Source organism: Dasypus novemcinctus, chromosome 1 (genome assembly GCF_030445035.2).
Source record: "Dasypus novemcinctus isolate mDasNov1 chromosome 1, mDasNov1.1.hap2, whole genome shotgun sequence".
Classification (NCBI taxonomy): Eukaryota; Metazoa; Chordata; class Mammalia; order Cingulata; family Dasypodidae; genus Dasypus; species Dasypus novemcinctus.
In genome coordinates, this window is record NC_080673.1 from 92986489 (window position 1) to 93013803 (window position 27315).

The 27315-nt window shown below is 35.0% G+C and overlaps 1 long non-coding RNA gene across 1 annotated transcript; it reads right to left on the reverse strand.

Annotated features, from left to right (window-relative positions):
• Nucleotides 1-9029: 9029 nt before the first annotated feature.
• On the reverse strand, nucleotides 9030-15421 carry LOC139439680 (uncharacterized). The gene is made up of 3 exons (XR_011649681.1): nucleotides 15306-15421; nucleotides 13228-13288; nucleotides 9030-9385 (listed from the first exon to the last, which is right to left on the reverse strand). It is a non-coding gene; the product is annotated as an uncharacterized lncRNA (long non-coding RNA).
• Nucleotides 15422-27315: the final 11894 nt, after the last annotated feature.

Below are 27315 nucleotides of genomic sequence, written 5' to 3' on the forward strand. Positions count from 1 at the left end.
CAGCATATTATTGGACTTTCGGTTGTTTAAATTCCATGTAATCATGAATTCCACCCCTCCCCCAATCCATCACCTATATTGCATTCCTGCAACCAGAAATAAAATTATAAATGATTCTGAATTTTCACTTTTATTTTATTGCTTTGCATATTAGTACATAGTGTTTAATTGTCAAAATAGGAAATAAACACCTAACATGGAACAATTTCTTCCTGTATTGAAGAAAATTTACTTTCTCCAGATGTGTAAAAAAACTTTCATATGCTTGCCTATTTTGTTTGTAACCATGTGGTCATATATACTTCAAATGTCAGGGTTTTGTTTTTTAAAGATTCATTTGGCATTAAAATAGTCTTACAGAAAAAGAGTTCGAATATAATTTACCAGAAAGTAAGAAAGTTAAGTCAGATTATGCACAGCCACTTGAAACTCAGACCAAAGCACTGAGATTTCCACCATTGCAGCATAACAAAAATAGGCATTTCAGTGAGATAGATTTCCTCTTTGTGAAGTCAGGAGAGCAAAAAATACTTATGGTGTTTTGTGCAAAACATTTAGGATAAGAAAAGTGGATGCTGTGTTGAAGTTAGTAAAGGCTTCAGAAGTCACCATGTAAAAGCATACAGTTGCCATTATTATCTCCATTCTAAAACTAGAGTCAGTCAGAGACAGCTGGAAAGTTCATTCAACTAACCAACTAACCAAGCAAGCGCTCAATAAGCTACGTCGCAAGGATATGGAATACCCTGTGTGCATTCTTAGCGACTCTCAAGCCACAGCAGTTTATTACAAAGCCAATAGCCTTTAAGTACTCAGTTCAGGGCAGGTGAGATAAGCTGAATTCAGAGATATATATATAACTTAGCCACTAAGTAGCTATGGGTCTAGGGGCCCTAAAATATGACAACATTTTGATTTATAAAACTTAGAAGACTTCTGGAGACCCACAAATCATCAAAGTCAAACATGGCCTTTGTTTTCTTTGGGACTAGGTACTCCTTTGAGTCAACAAAGGAAATAAACTGTACACTTGCCAGGTTGCACAGTTGTTCCATTTATTAGTATATCACCTAGCATGACCTTGAGGATAGGTAAGTCCTCAAGAAGTAATTGTTGATTATTTGATGCCTTGTGATTACTCTCAGCATCTAAACAGTGTTATCAGGCATGGACATGGCCATCCAGAGAACTTCATCTGGCTTTTGCTTCTCTTCAGAAGTCACATGGTCTGTAGAGTCAACACAGCTCTTATGGCTTATGGATATGGCTCTTAGCAGTTTTATTGGAGTTCTTTAACTTGTTAACTAATTAGTGTATGTAATGGGAACTTGCTTCTTGAACATTTTCTTGGGAAACTCTTGCTGGTAATGTTTTCTTCACAGCTCAAAAACTTTGTGGAAGACCCCACATGCTATAATAGGTAAATGGTAGATTAAACAAAAGAACAATGTTCAAAATATGATTTTATTCTCATATAGAATCTAACTTAATTTTCACAATACAATAAGGTAGGTATATGATTGTCTTTATTTCTCAGGTGAGGAAATTGAAGAGAGGTTAGCATTCATTCATTCATTCATTTGTCCAACACATATTAGATGCCTTATTCAGATCAGAAACTGCTTTAGATTTTGAGGACAAAAGTGTAGTGAGGTAAGAGAGAATAAGATCCTTGCTTCCATGGAGTCAAAATCTTGGGAGTGATGGTGGCAGGAGATACGAACATTACACAAGTAACAAACGCATAAACAAATAGTATCAGATACTGTTAAGTACTTTGAAGATAATACAACAAAGTGATATGATAGATTGGCTGGAAGGGGGGCACATCAGAGAAGGGATCGGGAAAGAAATCTGAGAAGGAGACATCTGGGTTGAGATCCAACTTGTATAAGTAGAGTAAACTAGAATTTAATCTTATGATTTTCCTAGTGTTAGATACTCTAATATTATGTATTTTTATAAAATTTTCCATGGACATTAAAACGCAAAAATTCCTATCTTAATAACAGAAAAATCTAAGAGGTTTGTAAGTACCTATATCCTGCCTCCTCTTGAGGTTGTTATTAGGGTCAAATAAGAAATAAAAGGACTATAAAAGCTATAAAGAGTTATTTACACTAAAGTTTTATTCTTATTATGTACCCTTGCAGCCTAGCATGGGATGCATATGAGATGGAAAAAAAAAGAAAAGGAATGAAACATGCATGCAATTTCAATTGAAGAAATAAGGAATGTGGTGATTTTAGGCATAGATAAAACATTATAACACTTTAACACTTTTTTTTTCTTTTATGCCCCCCAATATCCTAAAGAACAGCCTGCCAAAGATAGAAGTTGAAATAATCAATAACCCACCACCCAATGAAAATGATGGTTAATATTTTGGTGGATTTATTTCTAGGATCTTTTTCTATGTATATTGTAATGAAACTAAATTCAGATTTCCACAGAATTTTTTTCTTTGTCTTTTTTCTTAACATTTTATTATGAAACTTTTCTCACATTATTTAACTTATTTGAATCATAATTTGCAATGGCCCCGACATAGTCCATCATATGGCTATTAATTAGTATATTTAACCATTCCCCTGCATCAAACATTTACCTTCATCCAATTTTTGGTATTTTTAAGAATTCTGAAATGATGACCCTCATACACATTTCCATGCCCGAATCTCTTACAATGTTCTTAGGATAAGTCTAGAAGTGAAGTGATTGTGTCAAAATATATGAACTTCTCATAGTCAAAGCTGCTTAGAAAAAGTTGTTGGGTAGTTTCAGGCTCCCTTGCAAATCCAAGTTTGGCATTGTATTTCGTCCTGTACCACCTAAAGTGACAGACTTATAAGTGAAAGTTTTTGCCCAGTAGGAAGGAGCTAATGATCTAAACCTGTCATGTCTGAAGATAATTTGTCCAATATTTTGTTACTAAAGTCATAACCAACTTTTGATCTATCCCCTAAGACAATCAAACATTTAAAAAGTAAGAAAAAGACACTGCAAATCCTAATCTACATAAAAAAATGGATAAATTATATTTAGTAGAGAATTACATATATTAAAATATTCTAATTATAATATTCTTTATAAAGAATTTCATTTATAAAATGTAATTCTTTAAAAATAATGGTGATTCCTATATGTTTACATAGTACCATTTCATTAATTATAATAGTTGATCATAAAAGCCCAGTCCTTAACTTCAAGTTGAGCAGCAGAGTTTATTGCACAGTATATATCATTTTATTCTTACTTGATTAGGTAGAATAAAATTATTAGATGACTCATACCACCATTTTGTACCATTTTAATTTTCCCCAAATAAGCTTTTCTCATTTTCATTTTAAACATTCCTTATTTGTATTAAAGTTTGTCATAATAACCATGAAGCCTGTCAAATGACCTTGAGGGATTAGCAAATTGTAATTTAGCTGAAAGATGGCAATTTTAGTGGATCACTTTTTCCCTCCTGAGGCTAAAAAATATGCATCAACTACACTAAGAAGAAGGATGTTTATTTGAAATGTATCCAAACAATCTGAAACCCCTACATGGAGAGCTTCAGGAAAAAAAGGGATTTTCCACAGATTTCTTCTCTTTCTCACCTTTAGGTGTTCTAGGAGTATAGTGTCCGATTGTCCATCTAGCTTTGCTGCCCTGACGTGGAAGCAGAGCCACAAATTATGTTAATGAGGAAAGGGAAAGAAAGACACAGGACAGCTTACATTAGAAAGAATTTGAATTTGGCCAATATTAATATTCAAAAGAGAAAGACAAGTGAGAACAATGTACCTTAATAAGGCATATTTAGTATCATTTACACTGAATAAAGAAATAAAGATACATGACATTGAGTTTTAAACTATGTAGAAGATGAAATAAAAACCAGCACAAATTACCTATTTATCAACTTCATCCTTTATCCATGTGCATTAGGCAATAGTGAATGTATAATATTTCATTCAATGAACTTAATTTGGAGTGGGAGAAATTATTTCCTTTAAAATATCCTACTTTATGTTCCAGATTTTTCCCAAACATGAGTCAAACAGAAGTTTGGTTTTTATAAAGTAGGACATATTTGATGAAATTACTGCTGAAGTGGGATTTAGAATATCAGTTTTTCACCTACTGCTTTGGGACTTTAGGAAAACAAATTTACCTTCTGGACCCATCATCATTTCCCTCTCTTTTAAAAATAATAAGCAATTTATCTTTAAGATCTCTTCTCCTATCTACCCCTTATAGCAATTAAAGCCCTGAAATTTACAGTCCCTTGACTCATCTTTTTCTCTATCTAATTATTTTTCTGTTTTCTCTCTTTCCTATATATATATATTTAATACTACATGTATATATATAAAATACTACAAATATTTTATATATATATAAAATACTACAAATATTTTCTTTTTGCATTCCACATGACAAGTACTGTGCCTTGATATATATATATATAGGAAAGAGAGAAAACAGAAATACATATATATATATACACACACACACACTTAAAATTCACAATTGCTTGCATGCTTGATTCTTTCATAAGTGGTAGAACAATAAGGTAACCTTGTGAGTCCTCTCATCCCTATCAAATTCCATCGTACTCGAGAGTAGAGACGATCTTTTCTTAAGGTCTAATTGTTTTTCTGCATGGAAAAATTTCCAGCCCTGTTTTCAACTAGCTGACCAATGTCTTCACAAGCTCCCCATGGAACAATTTAGAGAACAAACAGATACCTAAGATCAGTGAGTCTCCATTCTTTAGTTTGTATGTGTGGTGGGCCTCTGAGGTCGTACGTCCAGATTCTAAAACTTAGGAAGGTCAGGTTCATTCCCTCTGAATATTAGAGATTTTTCCACTAAGCTCAGCAAACCATCTCTTTCAGGTTTCCATCAGGAGCTTAGAGAAGAACTTGTGGTAAAAAGAACTATGTAAATATGATCCCTTTTGGCACTTAAAGCATCTGTGAGTACTGTTTTCCTTATAAAAGCCCTGCCTGGCCTGGGTGCTTTCCCTGGGGTCATGGAAGAAGGACAGAGCTGTGATTAACCTCACTCGCCACTAGAGGTCAGTGCTGACCACTCACAGAGACAGTGAATCCAAAGCAATGACCTTTGGACTAGAAATTCAGAGTCCCAGTCTATTTGAAATTTCTTGTGCCATTGGTTGATTCTAGGTAAACAGTTGGATTCTAGGATTCTAGGTAAACAGTTGTGTGTCATGTGCAGGCTCTATTAGAAATAATTTGATTTTGACTAATGTTTATATTCAAAAATATTCTTTAGGATTACTTCTCTCTACTGTATATGAATCAACTGTTTCAGAAACTTTTAACGAATTCCTGCTTGGGGGATATCGTTAGGCTCTAGGTTTCCTTATTTTCTCTTCTTTTTAAAATGTTATAATCATCATCAATTTATAGGTAGAGTAGGCTAACATAGGGGCAGGGTAGTGGTATTTGAAGTGCTTCGGCTGGATTCTTCCATTCCCACACAACCTAAAACATATACATGCCTCCACTTTGAATCAAACCACTTTCCTATAGCTGTTCCTACTACAAATATTTTCTTTTTGCATTCCACATGACAAGTACTGTGCCTTGATTTTGAGCTTCAAGAATTCACTTATTTTAAAGTGGTTATGCCTGAAAGAAATAATGCTGGGGATTGGTTTCCAACTTAGATTTATTTAACAGAGTTCCTTTTGCTCTGTGATTCCACTTCAAAGACTATTTTTCTCGGACCAGCCTTTGCTAGGTAGGCAAGAAGAACCAACATTTGTTGAACACTTACTGTGTACATGGTATTTCTTTTGTATGTTATCTTATTTAATGAGGTATTTCTTTTGATTATTATCTCATTTAATCTTCGTAACCCCCGTTAGGTGGAGATTGCTTGTTATCTGCACCATACAGATGAAGAGCCAGAGTTTCAGAGACTAGATAATTTGATCAAGATCACACAGCTTATAAGAGGAAGGATTTGAATTCCAGTCTGCTTTTTCTCCGAGTTCATGCTTTTTCCTTTCTATCGAGTTGCCTAATTAATGTACATAATAGAATAATCACTTCTCCATCCCTCCCTCTCCCATCTCTCTACCCATTGAGGGGTACCTTCACATCAAATATGTTCAGGAGTTAATGACTTCTAATTATTACCACACTACCTGCCATTCTAATGAGAAAGACATCTGACTTCTATGTATTTATAATCAATATAGTTTAAAGTCAACTATAGAAAGTCTGTCATTGAGCCAGGTATTTGGTCATTATTCTGCCTCTCCAAATCTCCTTATATTTAATTGAAACACTCTGAAAGCTGAAGGGTCCTTAATATTAAATCTTAGCTATTTTTCATTATCCAAAATAGGGTGGAAGAAAACTTTGGAAGTAGAAATATTGGAAAAAAGTTTTATTTTTGTTCATATACACCATGTTTTGATGGAAATAATAGATATAGTGAGTGGCAATTCTACTCCACTAGGCAGTGAGCTTCTTGAAAACAGAGACTGTGCCATTCATTTTGTATGCTTGATACTTAAACACTGATTGGCATATGATGAATAGCATCAAACCTGCCTTTCTGGTGTGATTTAGGGCTATGAGGATTATACCTGAGCTTCCTGTAGGCTTTCTCAAATTTTTATGTTCTTTTATTTTTTTAAATTTAAAGTCGGGGTTATTTAGTTACACACAGTAAAATTCACCATTTTAAAGCATACAGCTTTATGGGTTTTGACAAACATACACAGTTATATAGTCACCACAGAAGGTTCCCTTGGGCTCTTTTGCTGTCAATGCTTTTCTTCCAAATCTAGCCCCGGGGAACCCCTAATCTAACTTCTGACTATACTTTTGCCTTTTCCAGAATGTCATATAATAGAGTCATGTAACCTTTGGATCTGGCTTCTTTCTTGAGATTCATCCATGTCTTTGCATGTTTCAGTGATTTATTTCTAGTTCATTGCTGAGAGGTATTCCATTGTATAGATATACCTCAATTTGCTTATTCATTTACCAGTTATTGGGTGAATCAACAAAATGAGTTGTTTCCATTTCATGCTATTATGAATGAAGTTACCTAAATATTCATGTTCACTTCTTTGTGTGGACATATGATTTTATTTCTTTGGGACAAATACCTAGTAGTGAGATTCCTGGGTCTTACATTAAGTATATATTTAACCTGAAAAGAAACTGCTCAACAATCTTTCAAAGGGGCTCTAATATTTTGCATTCTCATTAACAGAAAGTTTGAGAGTTGAGTTTCCCTTGTATGAGAGTTCCAGTTGCTCCACATTCAAACCAATACTTGCTATGGTCAGTCTTTTAAAATTGTAGTCATTATAAGGGTAGTGATGATTAATTGGGGTTTCAATTTGCATTTTCTTAATAAATATTGATATCAAACATTTTCTCCTGTAATTTATTTTCTTTTTTCTTTGGTGAAGGGCCTGTTAAAACATTTTGCTCATTAAAAAAATTAACTGTTGGGAAATGGATGTGGCTCAACTGATAGAACGTCCACTTACCATATGGAAGGTCTAGGGTTCTATACCCAGGGCCTCCTGGCCTGTGTGGCGAGCTGGCCCATGTGCAATGCTGCCGCGTGCATGGAGTGCCATGCCACACAGGGGTGTCCTCCACATAGGGGTGCCCCACGTGCAAGGAGTGCACCCTGCAAGAGAGCCACCCCATGCGAAAAAAGCACAGCCCACCCAGGAATGGTGCTGCATACATGGAGAGCTGATGCAGCAAGATGATGCAACAAAAAGAGACACAGATTCCCGGTACTGGCTGACAAGAATGCAAGCAGACACAGAAGAAAACAAAGCGAAAGGACACAGAGAGCAGACAATGTGATGGTGGGGGCTGTGGGGGGGGGGGGGGAGGTGAAGGGGGGAAGGGGAAAGAAATAAATAAAAATAAATCTAAAAAAAATGAATTGTTCTTTTTCCTATTGAGTTGTAATAGTTCTAGATAACCTGAATTCAAGTACTTTATCAGGTACATGTTTTGAAAATATTTTCTCCCAGCTTTTGGTTTATCTTTTTATTTTCTGAAGCACAGAAGTTTTAAATTTTTATGAAATCTAATTCAGCAATTCTTTCTTTTATGGTTCCTCCATTTTGTGTCCTAAGAAATAGTCACCTAATCCAGTTTCACAAAGATTTTCACCTGTAGTTTTTTTTCTAGAAGTTTTATAGTTTTAGGTTTAACATTTAGATAGATGTTATATTGAGGTTAATTTTTATAAGGTGCCATGTAAGAGCAGACATTCACTTTTTAATATAAACACTTTCTCAAATATTAAAGAGCAAAATGGAAGGGCTAAGACCTTCCCTTTCCTATTACATGGTGATTTAGGATTATTTTGATAAAAGACTTAATGGAATATAATAGCATATTGACTGGGAAAAATATTGCCTGTCTTTCTATTTCTATAACTACATCTATTCTTACTTACATCTATGTCTTTTATAAGCCTTGGAAAATCTTCACACTTCATTATTCAGGAACAAACAAACAAATACCAGCTGTAAAGGGAAGACTGAGAAGAATTTCATCCCAAATACTATAAATCATTCCAGATTCACTGATATTCAGAATGCACTGTGTGATGGGGAAGGGTAGGGGAGAGACTTTCTAATAAACTATAAGGTATTAGTGAATATCTCTCAGTTGGAGTCCCTTGGATTTAAGAGCTTTCACTAGAGAGTGTAGAAAAATGACTTGCAGTAGGATACTAGTTGTCCACTGTAATATACTATCAAATTACTTTAATACATATTGTTAAAAATAAACTATTGGATGAAAGACAGATGTCAGAGGAAACTTTTTTAATAGTTACCATGACATTGGGGAAAATGTTTTTATTTTGAGTTAAGTACTTAGAGACAGGAAACACAGGGTGAGAATAAATAAACACTTCTCTAACTGGAGGAGGGTAATGGGAGATCTTCTAGAGAAAGTTTTGTATTGTTTTGTTTTGTTTACTAACATTTTAATAAATTGCCTGAATGATGAAAACTCCAACTGAAACTAATGCCAAACTATTTTCAGTACAAGATGCCAGGCTCATGAGAATAAATTTAATTTATGTAAATGTAATGTGAATATAAAAGACTGACAAGTGAGCTTTACTATGCACATGAGGAAAAGATCTATTGAAAGAAAAAAGGGCTTTAGAAATGATGGGCTTCAGGGTGTTAGCTATAACCCAGAAAAGAGACCTAGCGATGATGGCAGACTGTTCTCCAGGGCACTGACCCAAAGGCCTGCCTCTAGAAGAAAACCGGAAACAAATCAGAAAACATCGTCCTATGACTGTAAGAACTGGAATACTCAGTACTCTTCTGGTTACCGCAGACAAAATAAACCTGAAAGAGACCCAGAGAACAATAGGTAAAATGATCAAGGGGTTTCTATATGAACATCGATTAAAGAAATTAGGTTGCTTTAGGCTAGAAACATGAAAGCTAAGAGGAAATATGATCAAAGCCTTAAAATTGTCAAGTCTATGGCTAGGTGGAATACAGTCTGTTCCACGAAATAGAATAACTAAAAGCCCCTGGTGCTTGACATATTGCATATAGTATAGTTTTTTAAAGCATTACTTTGTAGATAAGGCAGTACGTTTGGTGAGTTCACTTTCTCGAATAGTGATTTAGGCTGGAAATATGAGTAATTTCAGTCATTTCACTAAGAATATTGATGTTTGGTAGAGACACATGGCATAGAATGTTTAGGTAATATCTTTGACCTTTAAATATGAGGCATGTTACTTTTTTTTAGTAAAGCTGTAATATGTGCTTATTATGGAACACTAAAACTATAGATAAAAAATAAGAAAATGGCCTATACTCTCACTAAGAAAATGTAAACACAGTTTAATACATTAATCTATTTTCTCCCATGAAAATTTTGATATATCTATTGTACTAAATATGAAAGTTTTAATAGAACATTACAAAAATGAATTTTGCTTGTTATTACAAAATTTTAATATGATTTTATTGTGTTCATAATAATTAATTGCATGGAAGTATTATAACTTATGTACTTATTCCTGTTTCTGAGAATCTAGGCTATTGCTGGACCAAGCTGAACTTTTCTACAGTGATTTTCTGGAAAACAGTGATGCTCTTTACAAAAATACTCCTTTAAAGGGATGTCAAAAAAAGAATAGAAAGGTAAGTGAGGGGTATAGTTCATTCAGACTTTGAAAGGTTTTAATGGGTAGTTATACTTTAGTCTTTTTTAAAGACTGTTATTCTCATTTCTTTGGAGTGTATCTTCTTAATAAGCGTGTTCTAAATAAGTAGTCCTCATACTATGCATCTTGGAAAATTTGGGAAATGAGGTTATTGCAAGGTGTCCCAGAATCTGTATTTCTCACTCCTTAACTATATATTAGCTAAATAAATAGCATATGTGCAGAGATTTATAATATGATTTTTAATTGTATGCATATGCTACAAAGATTAGAAAAATATAAATTAAGAGTAACTTGGAATTCAGAATAGCTTTTGGTTATTATGCATTTTCTCAAAAGTACAATCAGAGGAGTTTATAATTTTTTTTATTAAAATGGGATTTTCACGCTTATACAGATTAGGTATAATTGTTTATTAGTCATCTTTTGAGTGTAAATAATAGTTAGGAATCATTTTACTAAAATTTTCATTAAAAGCTGTCAGTATGATTGCTTCAATATATTTGGGACAATTTATTTTCTCTTGAAGTAGTTTATTTGAAGAACAAAGAAGAGGAAAAATAAATATACTACTAATCCAACATATACTTTCTTATGGAGATAAATGAAGAGGAAAATATGCAATAATTTTCCACAAGACAATTAGAATCTAATTAATGAATCAAAACATATAAAGAAATCTAAATAAGATTTCTAGGGTACATGTCTTAGAAGGTAAGAGAAAAGAGAAAAACTGGAAAACTTCAGGGAGAAGATAGGATTTGAGTTGGGCTTTGAAGGACAGGTACAACTCATGCTGATAAATAGGGCAGGGTAAGCAAACCCATGGGGGTGGTAATCCCATGGCACAGCTTTGGGAATTAAAAGATTAGTTTGGCTGGAGTGGAGAAATTCATTCTGGAGGGGAGTTTAAAATGCAAATGGAAATGGAGATGGAAGAGGGATGAAAGATTTTAGATTTATAATGGGGCCCTTTGAAGAGTTATTTAATAGGAGATGACATAATGAGCATGATGTTCTTAGAGGATTTGCTTTAGTAATGATGTGTAAGATAGATTGGAATGAAGAAAGACAGAGAAAGAATACCAAAAATAGTACCGAGCTGAGGAAGTAGGGAGACAAAGCCATTGTCCATGCAGGCAAATGCAATGCTTTTAGCTTGTTTCCTAACAGAGATAGGCTCCATAGAGGATCCATTATATTATTAGTGTGATTTACTTTTTCTATTTTCTCTTGGAATCAAGAAAGTCATTTTGCTTCCTCACAACATTGTGGTTTCAGGGTCATCAAATGCTTTCCCCCAATGTGAACTTATAAGAGAATCTCTTATAAGAGATGCTATAAGCTTCTTATGACCTAGCCCCAGAAATCATGTAGAGTCACTACTTGATTGATCAAAAATGAGTCACAGGGTTAGCAAAGATTCAAAGCAGGGTGTACACAAAGGTATGGATATTGGAAGGAGTGGTTAATGGGAAGGGGGGCAATCTTTGAGACTAGTTACCATAGTCTACATCAGGTTCCCAATGATTCATGTGCCTCCATAATACAAAGTATAATCATTACCTTCCCAAGACTCCTGAATGTGTTCCTATGATAGCATCAGGCTCAGGCTCAAATTCCATGAGCTCACCATTTAATCAGATCCAAGTGTGAATGAGTTCCTCAAGTGTGTACCTCAAGAATGTTTCTTTTTACTTTGAAATTCTGTGACCTGAAGAGATGAAACATCTGGTCCTATACATACTGCTCCTATACAAAAGTGGGTAAAGGAGAGAGTAGATAGTAACCACAATAGACATTCTTATCCAAGAAGGGAGAGCAAAAGTGATAATGGCATCCTTGGTCAATAGAACTGAGCATCAATCAGAGACTTATTGCCAGTTGCTTGAAGAGGATATAGTCCCTTTTTGTATCAGCCAGTGATCAATAAGGAAAGTAGAACAACTCTGCATGACATGGTATAAGGAATTTTTGTAGGGAAGAGATATTATGCAATTGTGGCAGCTCGTGAAGAAAGTTATGTAAGGCTATTGCCTAAGTCTGGCAATGGTATGAAGTCACTGCAGGTGAGCAGGTTGGCTTGGAAAGAAAAGCTGGACCTAAACCTTCTTCTAAAGCAGAAGAGAATGAGGATGAACTAGAACATGTGAGCACAAACTGGATCCTTGAGGACCAACTGTCTGTCTCTTACTGCCTCCAACCTCAACGATGTGACTTCTTCCAGAAGAAGCCAGTGCCCTTCACCATGTAACTGCATTCACCTGGCCCAAGTCTCAAAGAATCTCAAGGAGATCCAGTGTGAGCTGCAGTTCCTGCAAGCCTGCCTGTTGCCTGTTCCCAGCAAGATGAGCCAACGGATTAGCGACAATGTTCAAAAGCTGCAGACATACCTGGTGCTTGCCCCACACTGACCTCCAGAGTTCCACTTCTCTGTTTCATTTCAGTCTTCCAGATCTAATAGAAACTTCTCTTTTGGCTATCTCTACACCAGAACCATATAGGAAAGGGATTTTTGAGAAACTCAGTTTCAGCCTAATTATGTTGACATTAGTTCAAACAATCACAAAGTTCTTTTTTCCTTCAGTAATATAAAAGCTCTTCCTGCAGCTGCTGAGAATATATCTGCATTGCACTGGTAGGGTGAACTTTAGAGATGTCATTAGTTTTTGATAAGGGAAAAAAGCTTCATTATAGATTGCCACCTAGGAGAGTTTCTTGTCATTGCTTAGATATTTATTGACCCTTAAATTATTTTCTTTATATCACCAGCAGCTGGGATTAAAAATTTTCCACAAATGGCTTACCAGGTAATTGATCAACCATACTGTCATTCAGGTTCAAATGGAAAATTTTCTAAAAAATATTGTTGTGATTAGACTTAAACTGAATATGTTTTATTTTAGAATGTTCTGTTTTGAGGAAATAATTTGAGCGCCATTTTACTGATCAACAAGACCTAACTGCAGGGAATGCTTTAATTCCTAGTATTACTATAATACATACCTCTAAGGAAGAAAAGGTAGGTGAGTCAATAATGATTAGACCCGTACTTCTAGAAGCAGACCTAAGGAAGAAATGAATGAATCAGTGAGAAAGGATATGACGACCCAGAGGAGCAGGTCCTGACAGGAGTGGAAGGGCTGTGCCTTGGTTGCAAAGCAGAGTGGCTGCAGTGAGTATAACCCAGAAATCCAACCTGATCCCTAGATCAGAGTCTCAGCAGGGATCGGGGCTATCAACTCATGGTTCAAGAAGGATTTTTTACATGCTGTATAATAAAGTGACTGGGCCAAAGGTTGGGAAAACTAAGGGAAGAAAGAATAATAAGTGGTGTCACTTATTTTGCCTGCAGCACCAATTTCACCTTTTTAAAGTACCTGATGTTGAGTTTGTTTTAATCTACCCTAATGCGTGGGTTGGGAGAACTTGGATAAACTTTTCCCATGTCTTTAATTCCTCTCACTAGCTCAGAGGTATTAGGAATAAGATTGCACTTAGAAGCCTTAATACTGAATTTTGAACTGTCAGTATAAAAGAACATTCTGGGTTTCAGTTGCTGCTGTGAGAGAATAACATGGATATCAATTGTTATTCTGAAAGAACTTTCTGGATTTGAAAACTTGGCAGATAAATTTTCTTCAAAACCATGCCGACTTTCATTATAATGCCATAGTTCTTTCATTGAGAAAAACATGGAATAATCAGAAAGAGGGGGGTAATAGAGAAAGCACAGGAAATTTGAATATTATTAGTCTTGACTTTGCTATTAGCTGTATGACTTTAATAAGTCTGGGGCTTAGTCTCCTTATCTGTAAAGGGGATTGAACTTACTATCTTTGGGCAACTAAGATTTTTGAGAAGATGAAAATCAGCTGAAGGAACTGTGGCCCCAAAATGTGATTCTTTCCCTTCATGCATGCTCATGTTTTGCTTCTATCCCGTTCCATGATGTTTGAGAATCAGTATGGGGTCTTAGCAGCAATTGCTGTCCTCTCCAACACGCCAAATCTTCCTGCCACTGTTCAGCTTTTAATCCTAACACTACCAATATGCCTATCACTGTACCCTATTTCCACTTATTTGATCATATTTGCAGAGAAAAAGAAAAGTGAATGTTCAAAATAAAATTATAAGATCATGTGGAGGAATACAATGGTGGTGACTTAAAATTTGGGGGAGTATTTTACACTATTTTAATCTCTCTTTCAAACATTTCCAGATGTATTGTTAATATACACAATCACAGAATATTCTTTAAATGGATGTACAAAAGATTTATAGATTTCCCTAGGTGAAAATTAACTGTGCTTTCTAAATTCCATCAAAGTTGTTTTCCTTTTGTCTGATTTCAGAAGATTATTCGAATTGTACTTTATGTATCAGAGATGTTTTTTGCTTGGACTCAAAAAAATAAATATTTAGGAAGATGATTTTAATTTTACCATAGGTCAATGTTATGCATTTCATGAAACTTTTTTGCATGATGAATAAACTCAATCTAGGAAGATCTTTATGGATTTTGTAGGTAGAGAACACTGATGATTGAAAGGTTGGCAAAGCTAACCTGTGAGAAATAAAGTGAGGCATTCAATTTATTATTAGTCCCAATTTTTCCCCTTTGCATTTTGATGAAAGAAAAGAAAACTCAATATTAAACAGAAAAAAAAAGTCAACCATCGCTAAGTAAATCTTCTATTTACTATGTAGTGGTGTGCAGCTAATTATTTAGAAATAGCAAAGTAAGTTTCAGCTCACTTCAGAAGCCTCCATCTTAATCAAAGCAACTCTTTTTCTGCTCACTTAGGTAGATTCTTCCTTACCTAAAAATATTTCAGTCAGTTTCAAAGACAAAATGGAAATCATACTTATATTTGAAAGACACTTCAAATGGACTCACTTCTAGGCCTTAATCTTTTCTTTCCACTTCACGTTTTAGTTTTTGGCTATCTCAACACTTTGCTGTCTGAAAACAAGGCACATTCCTCCCTCTCTCTGCATAAGAGTCTTTCCTCCATGAATAAAAATGAAGTAAGTGCTTCCAAATGCTTAGATCCTCTTCCTTGCATCTCCTAAAATTTTACCTGTGTTGTGAGTCTGACACCAGGCCATGAGAGTAGCGAGGCAGTGCAGGGGAAGCCGGCCAGTCCCACTTCCACTCTCAGGCAGGGCACATGGGACCTGATGCTTCTCTTCCAGAGACAAGATGGCCCTCTAGAGGATGTGTTTTTTTCATCAAATATTCCCACCTAAAATAAAAGCACATTTGTGGTGCCGGACCAATTCCATGTACCTGTGAAAATTCATACTATTTAACTTCAAATTTTCTAGACTCTCTCAAGGTTGAAGAACTTTCTTATTTTAATGCTGATAAGCCTGATCCCTCATTCAGTTCCCAAATAATATACAATATCAATTAACCTCCAATTTCAAATTATCAAATACTTAGGAAGTCGGTTGAATAAAATGAGGATTTATTTAGGCCAAACTGTAAGCCCAAACAGTGAAATGCAAATATTTTTGCTCCTTATAGTCTAGTTTAACTCTTAGTTGATGCTTCAGGGCTAGCAGAGAAAAATAGGTTGGTGTCAGAATTTACTCAACTTTTGTAAAATGACTGACTGAATCAACGAATAAGATCTAGTTCAGGAAGTGATTTGAGCAGCCCTGAACATCCACAAAAAATTCTTTTTTATGAATGCTTTTCACAAGGAAGACAGGAGTTATAATGATTTCTAACCATGTCCAAGAAGTTGGGGTGAGATCCAATAGCACAAATTGATGACTATGTATTCATCAGGAAAGGAAAACCCCTCCAAAAGAGTCTATAAGGAAGCAGAAATGAATACTAACCCAAGGAAGAGTGAAATAACGTATCTCTATGGCTAAAATATGAGGCAAGGGGTAGAGGAGGACACTAACAAATGGTGGAAGCACAGCTGTATTGAGTGCTTACCTGCTGTTCCTTGGTTCTGGTTTTGCTTCTGGTACCAATGCTGATGGCCTGTGCATGTGTGTGTATGCACATGTGCACGCACACGCGTTAAGAAGCCCAGGAAGAAAGTGAAAGCAAGAATAGATTTGGCATTAGGTAATTCAGGTCAGAGGGTAATTTTCCTGTATTTTAATTTGGTGGATTTTTTAAATTTTTAAGGTTGCTGTGTGTTGTCAGTGAGGGAGTATGGTAATTAGAAATGGATACAGAGTAGGGGAAGGGAATGGTGGCTCACAGTCTTTAAGGGAGAGGTGAATCTTGAATTGAACCTTTAAATATCATTAGGATTAAATCTGGTTAAGTTGTGGAGGAACTACATTTTAGGTTGAGGAAATGACATGTGTAAACAAATGTTAAGGTTAGTGAGAATGATCATTTGGGCAACAGCAAGTAGACAGGGAAGAGGATTATGGGATGTGACAGGAAATGAGAAGAGTTGCCTGAAGAGTCCAGACAATAATAATAATAATAATAATAATAATAATAGTGACATAAAACACCCTGAGAAATATACTCTAGTAACTTGAATTTTATTCTGAAAGCAATGAGAAGCCATTTAAAAAGGACATAGCCATATTTTGATAAAACTTAAGTAGATGCATGGAGGATTGATTAGAGAGTATGTTGGAATTTGAGAGATAAGTTGAGTCATTGCAGTAATTAATGTAGGAAATTATAAGGCAACGGCATTCTGATAAATAAATACAAAATATTTTTTTCTAAAAATGTTCCCCCAAGTAAACAGGGGAGGAGATAGTTTACTTTCTATACATTTTTGTCATAGCAATATGACAAAATAATTCATAAAATATATAGATTGTCCTAATTCATTTTCATGCATGTTAAAATGATTAGTAAATTTGATAACTAGTTATTGAGTTAAGATTTTGAATGCTCTTGTGATTCTTAGATGTATACAAAACATTATTTTTGTTTATATTATTTTTTGTTAAAATTTCAGTAATAGAGTTTTAAAATTATTGTAATTCTTTTTAATTAGAGAAGATGTAGGTTTACAGAAAAATAATGTAAAATGTTTCCCATATACTCCCTCATTGTTCGTAATTTGCATTAGTGTTGTACCTTTGTTATATTTGGTGAAAGAATATTAAAATATTACTAACTATAGTCTATAGTTTACATTATGTGTATTTTTCCCATGTGTCACCCTATTATTAACACCTTGTAATAGTGTCTTATGTTATAATTCATGAAAGAGCATTCTTATATTTGCTCAATTAGCCACAGTCCATCACCCACAACAGGGTGTGTCATGTTATAAAATACCAGGTTGTCTTCTTTCTTTCTAGCAACATACATGAACCGAAACATCCCCTTTCAACCACATTCACAAACATAATTTAGCACTGTTAATTACACTCACAATAATGAGCTACCATCACCACTAACCATTTCCAAATATTTTCAATCAACCTAAATAGAAATCCTGTACAAATTAAGCAACAGCTCCCCATTCTATCCCTTGTAACATGTATTCTGGATTCTAACTATAAGAGTTTGCTTTTTATAATTAGTTTATATCAGTGAGATTAAACAATATTTGTCATTTTGTGTCTGGCTTATTACACTCAACATAATGTCCTCAAGTCCATCTATGTTGTTGCATGCATTAGGATTTCCCTCCTTCTTCCAAGTAAGTAATAGTCCATTATTCAGGGGTTTTTAACAGAGGGTTTGTGAGCTTGAATTTAAATGAAAAGAAATCATTATTCTTGTGGGGATGTGTTGGTGCCAGTGTGATATATGTATTACATAATACACAGTATAGTGTGCACTTAGAAAGGGGTCTTTGGTTTTCACCTTACTGGCAGAGGGGTCCATGGAACAAAAAAGGTTAAGAACCCCTGCCAATCATATGCATATATCAAAATTTGTTTATCCATTCTTTGGTGGAGGGACTTGTGGGCTGTGTGGCAGATCATGTCCTTAGTGCTAATCCATTTCTGTACATGTGAACCTATATTGCAGTGGGACCTTCCGATCAATCACTTCAGTTAAGGGCCTTTGATTAGATTAATTCAGTAAGGTAAAACCCAGGGTGGGTCTGATCCTCTTACAGGAGTCCTTTGTGCATGGGATAAATTCAGAGAGACAGAGAGGGTAAGAAGACACAGGAACTCAGAATGGAACCCACAGAAGATGAGAGAGAAAACCACTGATTGAGCAGACAGAAGCTGAAATTAACAGAGCAAGGAGGAGAAGGAGAGACCAACAGAGACGTCCAGGATTTCCAACAGCTGGTGTTTGGGGAGAATGCATTGCCTGATGATGCTTTGATTTGGACACTCTTCTCAGCTGGGAAATGTAAGCTTGCAACCTACTAAACCCCCACTGTAAAAGCCAACCCATTTCTGGTTTATTGCCTTGGCAACTTTCAGCAAACTAAAGTAAGTTACTTCCATCTTTTAGCCATTGTGAATAATGCTGCTATGAAATCAGTGTGTATATTTCTGTTCAAGTTCCTGTTTTCAGTTCTTCAGTGTATATAACTAGTAGTAGGATGTCTGAATCACATGACAATTCTACACTTAGCTTCCTGAGGAATTGCCAAATTGTCTTCCATAGTGGTTGTATCAGTTTACATTCACACCAGTAGTGAATGAGCGTAAAATTTCTCCATATCCTCTCGAACATTTGAAGTTTTCTGTTTTTATAGTAGCGGCCATTCTAGTACATGTGAAATGGTAGCTCATGGTTTTGATTTGCTTTTCAACAAATAGCTAGTGATGTTAAACATCTTTTCATGTGTTTTTTAGCCATTTGTATTTCCTCTTTGGGAAAATGTCTACTAAGCCTTTTACCCATTCTTTAATTGGGTTGTTTGTCTTTTTACTGTTGAGTTGTAGGAGGTCTTTATATATTCTGGATATTAGACCCTTATTGGATATGTGGTTTCCAGATATTTTCTTCATTGATTAGGTTGCCATTTCACTTTCTGAGGAAGTCCTCTGAAGTACACAAGTTATTAAATTTGAGGAGGTTTCATTTATCTATTTTATTTACATTGCTTATGCTTTGGGTGTTAAGTCTGAAAAACCATTGCCTAACAAATGAACTTGAAGATGGTTCCCTACATTTTCTTCTAGGACCATTCTTGGTTCATATAATTAGGTTTTTGGTACATTTTGAGATATTTTTTATATAAGGTGTGAGGTAGGATTCCTCTTTCCTTCTTTTGCATATGGATATCCAGTTTTTCCAGTACCATTTGTCGAAGTTTCTATTCTGTCCCAGTTGTGTGGACTTGGCAGCTTTGTCAAATATCAATTGGCCATAGATGTGAGGGTCTACTTCTGAGCTCTCAATTAATTCCATTGGTCAGTTAACCTATCTTTATGCTAGTAGCATGCTGTATTTACCACTGTAGCTTTGTAATATGCTTTAAGGTCAGGAAATGTTTGTCCTCCAAATTTGTTCTTTTTTCAGGATGTTTTTAGCTATTTAGGGTCCATTTCCTTTCCAAATAAATTTGGTCATTGACTTTTCCATTTATGCAAAGTAGGCTGTTAGAACTTTGATTGGGATTGCATTCAATCTGCAAATCATTTTGAGTAGAATTGACTTCTTAATGATAATTGGTCTTCCAATCCATGAACATGGAATGTCATTCTATTTGTTTAGGTCTTCTTTGTCTTTTACAGCTTTATTCTTTACAGCTTTGTCTTTTTCAGCTTTTTATTCCTAGATATTAGATTCTTTCAGTTGCTATAGTAAATGAAATTTTTATTGATATCCTTCTCAGATTACTTATTATTAGTGAATAGAAACACTACTGACTTTTTGTGTGATGATCTTGTCCCCACCACTTGGCTGAATTTGTTAGCTCTAGGAACTTTGTTGTTGATTTTTCTGCACTTTCTACATATGAGAATATGCCATCTGGAAACAGTGAAAATTTACTTCTTTGTTTCCGGTTTGAATACCTTCTATTTCTTTTTATTGCATAACTGCTGAAGTTAGAATGTCTAGCACAATGTTGAATAACAAATGGTAACAGTGGGCATCCTTGTATTGTTCCAGATCTTAGAGGCAAAGCATTTAGTCTTTCATCATTGAGTATGATATTAGCTGTGGGTTTTTCATATATGCCCCTTAAAATCTTGAGGAATTTTCCTTCTATTCATATCTTTTGAAGTACCTTTATTTACAGTCCTATCCCTAACTGATAATACTATACTGGGAGGAAAACTATGTCTGTAATTACATGTAGTAGATTTCAGCTGAGCTCCAGTCTTGTTGTGGACAAGAATAACTCTATGTAAAAATAACCCCTAAAAAGGAAAGCAGAGAGAAATGTCTTTATCAGAGGAGAAAACTAATAGGAGAACAAGATAATTTTTTGCTTAAATGAAAGATTGTGAAAAATCCTTTAACTGCAGAGCAAGGTGTATAAAATATGTGAGGTTTCACATTGAATTAAACACTGTCTGGGTAATGAATGAAGGAAGATCTTTGGTAATTTTGAATTCCTTCATCAATGTGAAAGTTCTCATACTGAGGAAATGTCAACCCCAGAATCAAAATGAAAAAGCTTTCAGTGGGAGCTCGGGTCAGAAACAGCAAAGTGGAAAAAACATCTGACAAGAATGCTTGCCATACAATTCAAACATGAATTCAGAATTTTGCCTAATGAGCTATTAATGAAAAAATTAAATTAAAACATAAGCATGTGAAGTTTTCTGGGACTGTTGAATGCAAAATTTTGTTATGATATTAAACATTTCAAAAGTTTAGTATTGCTTATGAAGTACAAGCTATGGTTGAAAATTCTATTTTCGTACAACTATTTTTCTATTTTTCATACAACTCTTAACATAACTATGAAAATTAGGTTGAATGCAAAAATGACTTTGAGTGTGAACTGTAAAATGAACAACCCAAGATGTTGTCATAATAGTTTATATATATATATATATATATATATGTAATATTAGCATGAATATATACAGCAATAATGAATGGAACATAAAGAAACAGATAATGTGAAGAAAAAAACAAGGATGCTGGATTTTGTCAAATGCCTTTTCTGCATCAATTGCAATGATCATATGTTCTTTCCCCTTTGATTAGCTAATGTGGTGTATTATATTAATTGATTTTCTTGTACTGAACCACCTTCGCATACCTGGAAGAAAACCCACTTGATCATGGTGTATAATTCTTTTAATATGCTTTTGGGATTTGGTAGCAAGTATTTTGTTGAGGAGTTTTGCATTTTATTCATTAAATACATTGGTCTGTAATTTTCTTATCATGTAGTATCTTTGTCAGGCTTTAGTAGTAGGGTGGTGTTGGCCTCGTAGAATGAGTTAGGTTGTGTTCCCTCCTCTTCAGTTGTCTGGAAGAGTTTGAGCAGGATTGGTTTTAATTCTTCTTGGAATGATTGGTAGAATTCATCTGTGAAGTCATTTGGCCCTGGGCTTTTGTTGTTGTTTTTGTTGGGATATTTTTGTTGATTGATTCAATCTCTTTATTTGTAATTGGTGTGTTGAAGCCTTCTCTTTCTTCTAGAGTCAGTGTAGGTTGTTTCTGTGTTTCTAGGAATTTGTCCATTTCATCTAAGTTTTTAATTTATTGTTATGTAGATGTTCATAGTATCCTCTTATGATCCTTTTAATTTCTGTGGGGTCAGTAGGGTCAGTAGTAATGTCCCCTCGCATTCCTGATTTTATTTCTATCTTCTGTTTTTCTTTGTCAGTCTAACTAAGGGTTTGTCACTTTTTGTTGATCTTCTCAAAGAAAGAGTCTTTGTTTTTTTTAAAATTGTCTCTTTTTTATTCTCAATTTCATTTATTTCTGCTCTAATCTTTGGTATTTATTTCCTTCTGTTTTCTTTGGGATTAGTTTTCTGTTCTTTTTCTAGTTCCTACATGTGTGCAGTTAAGTCTTTGATTTTAACTTGTTCTTCTATTTTAATGTAGGCATTTAGTGCCATAAATTAATCCCTTCAGCCCTGCTTTTGCTGAATATCATAAGTTTTGTGACATTGTGTTCTCATTTTCAGTGATCTTGAGTTATGTACTGCTTTCTCTTGCAATTTCTTCTTTGATGCACTCATTGTTTAAGAGTGTGGTTTTTTTAAAAGATTTATTTTTTATTTATTTCTCTCCACCCCCACCCCAGTTGTCTGCTCTCTATGTCCATTCGCTGTGTGTTCTTCTGTGACTACTTCTGTCTTTATCAGTGGCAACGGGAATCTGTGTCTCTTTTTGTTGCGTCATCTTGCTGTGTCAGCTCTCCATGTGTGTGGTGCCATTCTTGGGCAGGTTGCACTTTCTTTTGCACTGGGCAGCTCTCCTTATGGGGCGCACTCCTTGCGCGTGGGGCTCCCCTACGCGGGGGACACCCTGTGTGGCATGGCACTCCTTGTGCACATCAGCACTGTGCATGGGCCAGCTCCACACGGGTCAAGGAGGACTGGGGTTTGAACTGCGGACCTCCCATGTGGTAGGCAGATGTCCTATCCATTGGGCCAAATCTGCTTCCTGAGAGTGTGTTTTTTAATTCCCATTTATTAGTGAATTTTCCAGTTCTCTGCCTGTTATTGATTTCTAACTTCATTCCTTTATGGTCAGAGAAAGGAATTTGTATAATTTTAATCTTTTAAAATGTATTAAGACTTGTTTTGTGACCTAACATATGGTCTATCCTGGAGAATGAGCCATTAGTTCTTGAGAAGAATATTTATCCTACTATTTTGGGATGCAATATTCTGTATATGTCTATTAGGTTTAGGTCATTTATCATATTACTCAAGTTCTCTCCTTTTTGGCCCTCTGTCTACATGTTCTATCTATTGATGAGAGTGGTGTATTGAAGTCTCCATGTATTATTATAGAGATGTGTTTATCTCACTTCAGTTTTACCATGTGTTTTGGGACACCATGGGTAGGTGAGTAAATATTTATGATTGTTATTTCTTATGGGTGTTGCCCATTTTATTAATGCACCATGTCCATCTTTGTCTTTTACATCAGTTTTGCATTTAAAATCTATTTTGTCTGGTATTAGTATAGCTATATAGTTCTTTTTTGGTTACTGTTTGCATGTACTCTCTTTTTCCAACCTTTCACTTTCAACCTATTTGTGTCTTTGGATCTAAGGTGAGTCTCTTGTAGATAGCATATAGTTGGAGAATAATAGTTTTTTATCCATTCTGTCTATTTGTTTCCTTTGATTGGAGAGTTCAATCCATTAACAATCATTATTATTACTGTAAAGGCAGTACTTATTTCAACCATTTTGTCGTTTGGTTTTTATATGTCCTATCTTTATTTTTGTCTTCCTTTTTACCCTTTTAGTTACCGTTACTGATAATCTTCATTTCTACATCCTCCTCCAAGCCTTTCTTTCCTGTCTTTTCCTTTTGGCCTTTAGAATTCCCTTTAGTGTTTCTTATAGGGCATCTCTTGTTGATTAACTCTGTTTCTGTTTATCTATGAACATATTAAACTCTTCCTCATTTTGAAGGACAATTCTTGGTGGTAGTATTTCTCTTTTAGTTTCTTAAATATATCAAATCACTGCTTTCTGCCTCCATTGTTTCTGATGAGAAATCAGCACTTAGTCTTATTGTGGTCTCCTTGTATATGCCAATTAATTTTTCTCTTGCTGCTTTCAGAACTTGCTTTGACATTTGAAATTTTAACTAGTATGTGTCTCAGAGTAGGATTATTAGGATTTATTCTCTTTGAAGTAGGTTGTGCTTTTTGAAAAGGTATAAATATGTCTTTCATAAGAGTTCGGAAATTTTTAGCCATTATTTCCCCAAATATTCTTCTAGCCCGTTCCCTACTCTTCTCCTCTGGGACTCCCATGACATGTATGTTTGTGTGCTTTGTGCTGTTATTCAGATCCCTAAGACAGTGATTATTTTTTCCATTCTTTTCTCTATCTGTTGTTCTAAGATTTTCATTGTCTTATTTTCTAGTTTACTGATTCTTTCTTTCTCCTGCTCAACTCTGCTGTTGCATGCTTCTAGTATATTTAATTTCTTCTATTTCTTTCATTCTCATATTTCTATTATGTTTCTTTTTATGTTTATTATGTTGTATTTCATATTTTTCTTTATGCTCATTCAGTGTCTTCTTAATATCCATGATCTCTCTACCCATATTTTCCTTCTTTCCCTTAAATTGATTAAGGAGATTTGTTTGAATATAATCAATTAATCGTTTTAAATTCTTTGTCTCCTCTGAAGTTAAATTTGTTCTTTTAACTGGGGCTTCTTTTGTCTTAGTTTGGCTTATAATTTTTGGCTGATATCTTTTGATGAGTTTACGCTGAAGTTTAGTTTCTCTCTCTTGCATAGAGTTTTATATTTGTTTGACTTTGTGTTAAAGCTCTTCCTTAACACTTGGTTCAATTTATTCTAGACATTTAGAATTGTTCATGTTTAACTGATCAGATTTTTCCAGTTTTTCTTCATCTAATTTTTGCTCTGGATTTGTAGTAAAAATTTTAAGATTGCTCTGTGCTCAATTGTTTCACCCAGAGGTGATTCTCCTGGAATCTTGATCTGTTCTGTTTGTTTCTGTTTTGCCACTACAGTTATTTTTTACACTCTTTTCATTGCCTTTAGCTTCTTTTTTCCTGGAGGGCAAATTATGGGAGTAGTGTCACCTCAGAGAGGACTTTACCAGGTCAGTGTTTTCTATCTAAAACAAGGCCAGATAGCCACAATGGGGGTGCAGACAAATTCCAAGAGGTCAGGAAAATGCCAGAAGGGTTTCTGATGACTCCCCAAAGCTGTGCTTTCCTGGCCTGCCCATCAGAAAGTGCTCTTCAACAAATTGTTCCCTGAAACCTTAAGGAGGCAGTGTGTCTTTAAACCTCTACTCCCTGCATCTCTCTTTGGGGGGCAGGGTTGAAAGAATGGACAGGGCCATCCCTGTCTATTGTGGGCTGAAACAGCAGCTCAGAACTGGGACCTACTGATCCAAATTCACCAATCAAAAACCTTGATCAGGACTTGGCGTGCCCTCCAGCCCTGTTCCTAGGAAAGAGGATTACCATGTCCTTCTCCATTCATAGCAGCCAGCCAGGGACCAGATTCTGGGACAACCTGCCTCAAGAGTGGTGATAGGTGCTGATAGGTGTGTGGAACAAGCTACTCAGTTCTTAACCACAGTTTCTCAGCCTTTTCCTTCTGCTTTTGCATGGATGCTGTACAGTGCTTCCCTGTTTTCCAGAGCCTCATAACAATTGTTTCAGACAGTTTCTACCTGTCCCCTAGCTGTTTTGGAGGAAGAGTGAGTGCTGGAGATCCCTATTCTGCCATCTTCCCCTGAAGTTCAGTAATAGCTTTAATGACACGCAAATCAATTGGAGATGCTCAAATGCTCTAAAAAAGATCTCTCTAAGCCTTTCATTCTTCCAGGCTTCAGATTTTTGCTTAAATCAAAAGGTAAAATTTTTCAGAATTCCAAAAGGTAACAAAAATTAAATAAAGCTCCTTTAAGCTTGTCTTCCTGTTTTTTTCAAACATCAGAAATATGGCTGGTGTGGCTATTTACATACAAGGTAGTATTTCAATACCACTTAATGCAGGGGTTCTTAACAAGGGGTCCTTGAGCTGGAATTGAAATTCAAACAAACAACATTCTTATGGGGACATGTTGGTGCAGGTTTGATATATTTATTAAATAATACACAGTATAGTGTGGACTTAGTAAAGGGTATGTGGTTTTCACCTGACTGACAAAGGGGTCTGTGGAACAAAAAAGCTAAGAACCCTAGACTTAATGCAGTTAAATATAGCTGAATATTTAAATGAAAAGGGTTGCCATACAAAGTAGATTTTTATTTTTTTAATTCTTAGAAGATGTAGTTAAGTAAGACTATTTAATGTATTGTAAGGGTATTGATTCTCTAACTGCCATAAATTTAGTTTCTTTATAATAAATTTACATTGGAAGGAATTTCTTTTGTTTTTGTGAAAAAGTGAATTGTAAAAATAATTATGCTATTATTTTTATTTAAGAACACCTTACATAAAAAGTGAAAGTGTAGATTTTTGTCCACATTTTATAGGAACATTTCTAGAAAAATGCATGTCATCTTATGCCTAAATATTCATGCATTCTAAATAAAATAAGGACTTGCATTAACATGTTCATAACCAATACATAAACAAAGGACAAAATCACTGGGGTGGCCTAGACAATCCATTCCATTGGTCACTTCATCTGTTTAGCTCACACATATATTACTTCTTCATTAAATGAAACCACCATAATATGTAAGAACAGCATATGTTTGCCATATGCTTTTTTATCCTTGGGTCTATTGACTGGATAGTACATACAGTTCCTAACACAGGGTATATTTAAAATATGCTCAGTGGGTCATCACCATACTAATTCCACATACCAAGCAGAATACAAATTCTGCTACAGAGCAACAAAATATAACATTATAAGATATAGAAGAAGAGATATTCTTTCATCAAATGAAAGCCAAATTTCCCTTAAATTATTCTTTCTACCCTTGTTTTGATATTTCCCATAGAAACACTTTGTTCTCTAAAACAGATGATTTAAAGCTTGGCATTTTTGTAAAGATTTGAGGGAGATTACAGAAACTCCAAATAGGAAATATATTATCTATACCTTGTACTTTTTCTGATACATTATAAACACACCAGCCTATCAAAAAAATCAAGCAAGAAACTTGACAGAGAGATCATGTTTATTAAAGTATACAATTTTGAATGAAATAACACAAATACATTTGTAGCATCTCTCTGTGGGTATCACTGCTGCTTTCATGAAACCAAACTTTAAATGTGGCTATATCAAAATCACGTGGATCCTATCACCATGGAAATATTGTTGTAATTGCTTCCTGGAGACACTGCAGAAACACTGGTACTTATATGTGTAGGTGTCAGTGTTTTCCCCAGTCTGGCCTCTTTTGGAACACAACACCATAGTCTCTCTGCAATAACCCTGGACATAATTGAAATGTCTCTACAGCCAAAGATCTCTAAGACAGTCAATGGCTTCCTATTTTTAAACTACAGGAAAATTGGCATTATTCCACAATTAACTTGTGCTTAGACCAACAAATTTTATAAT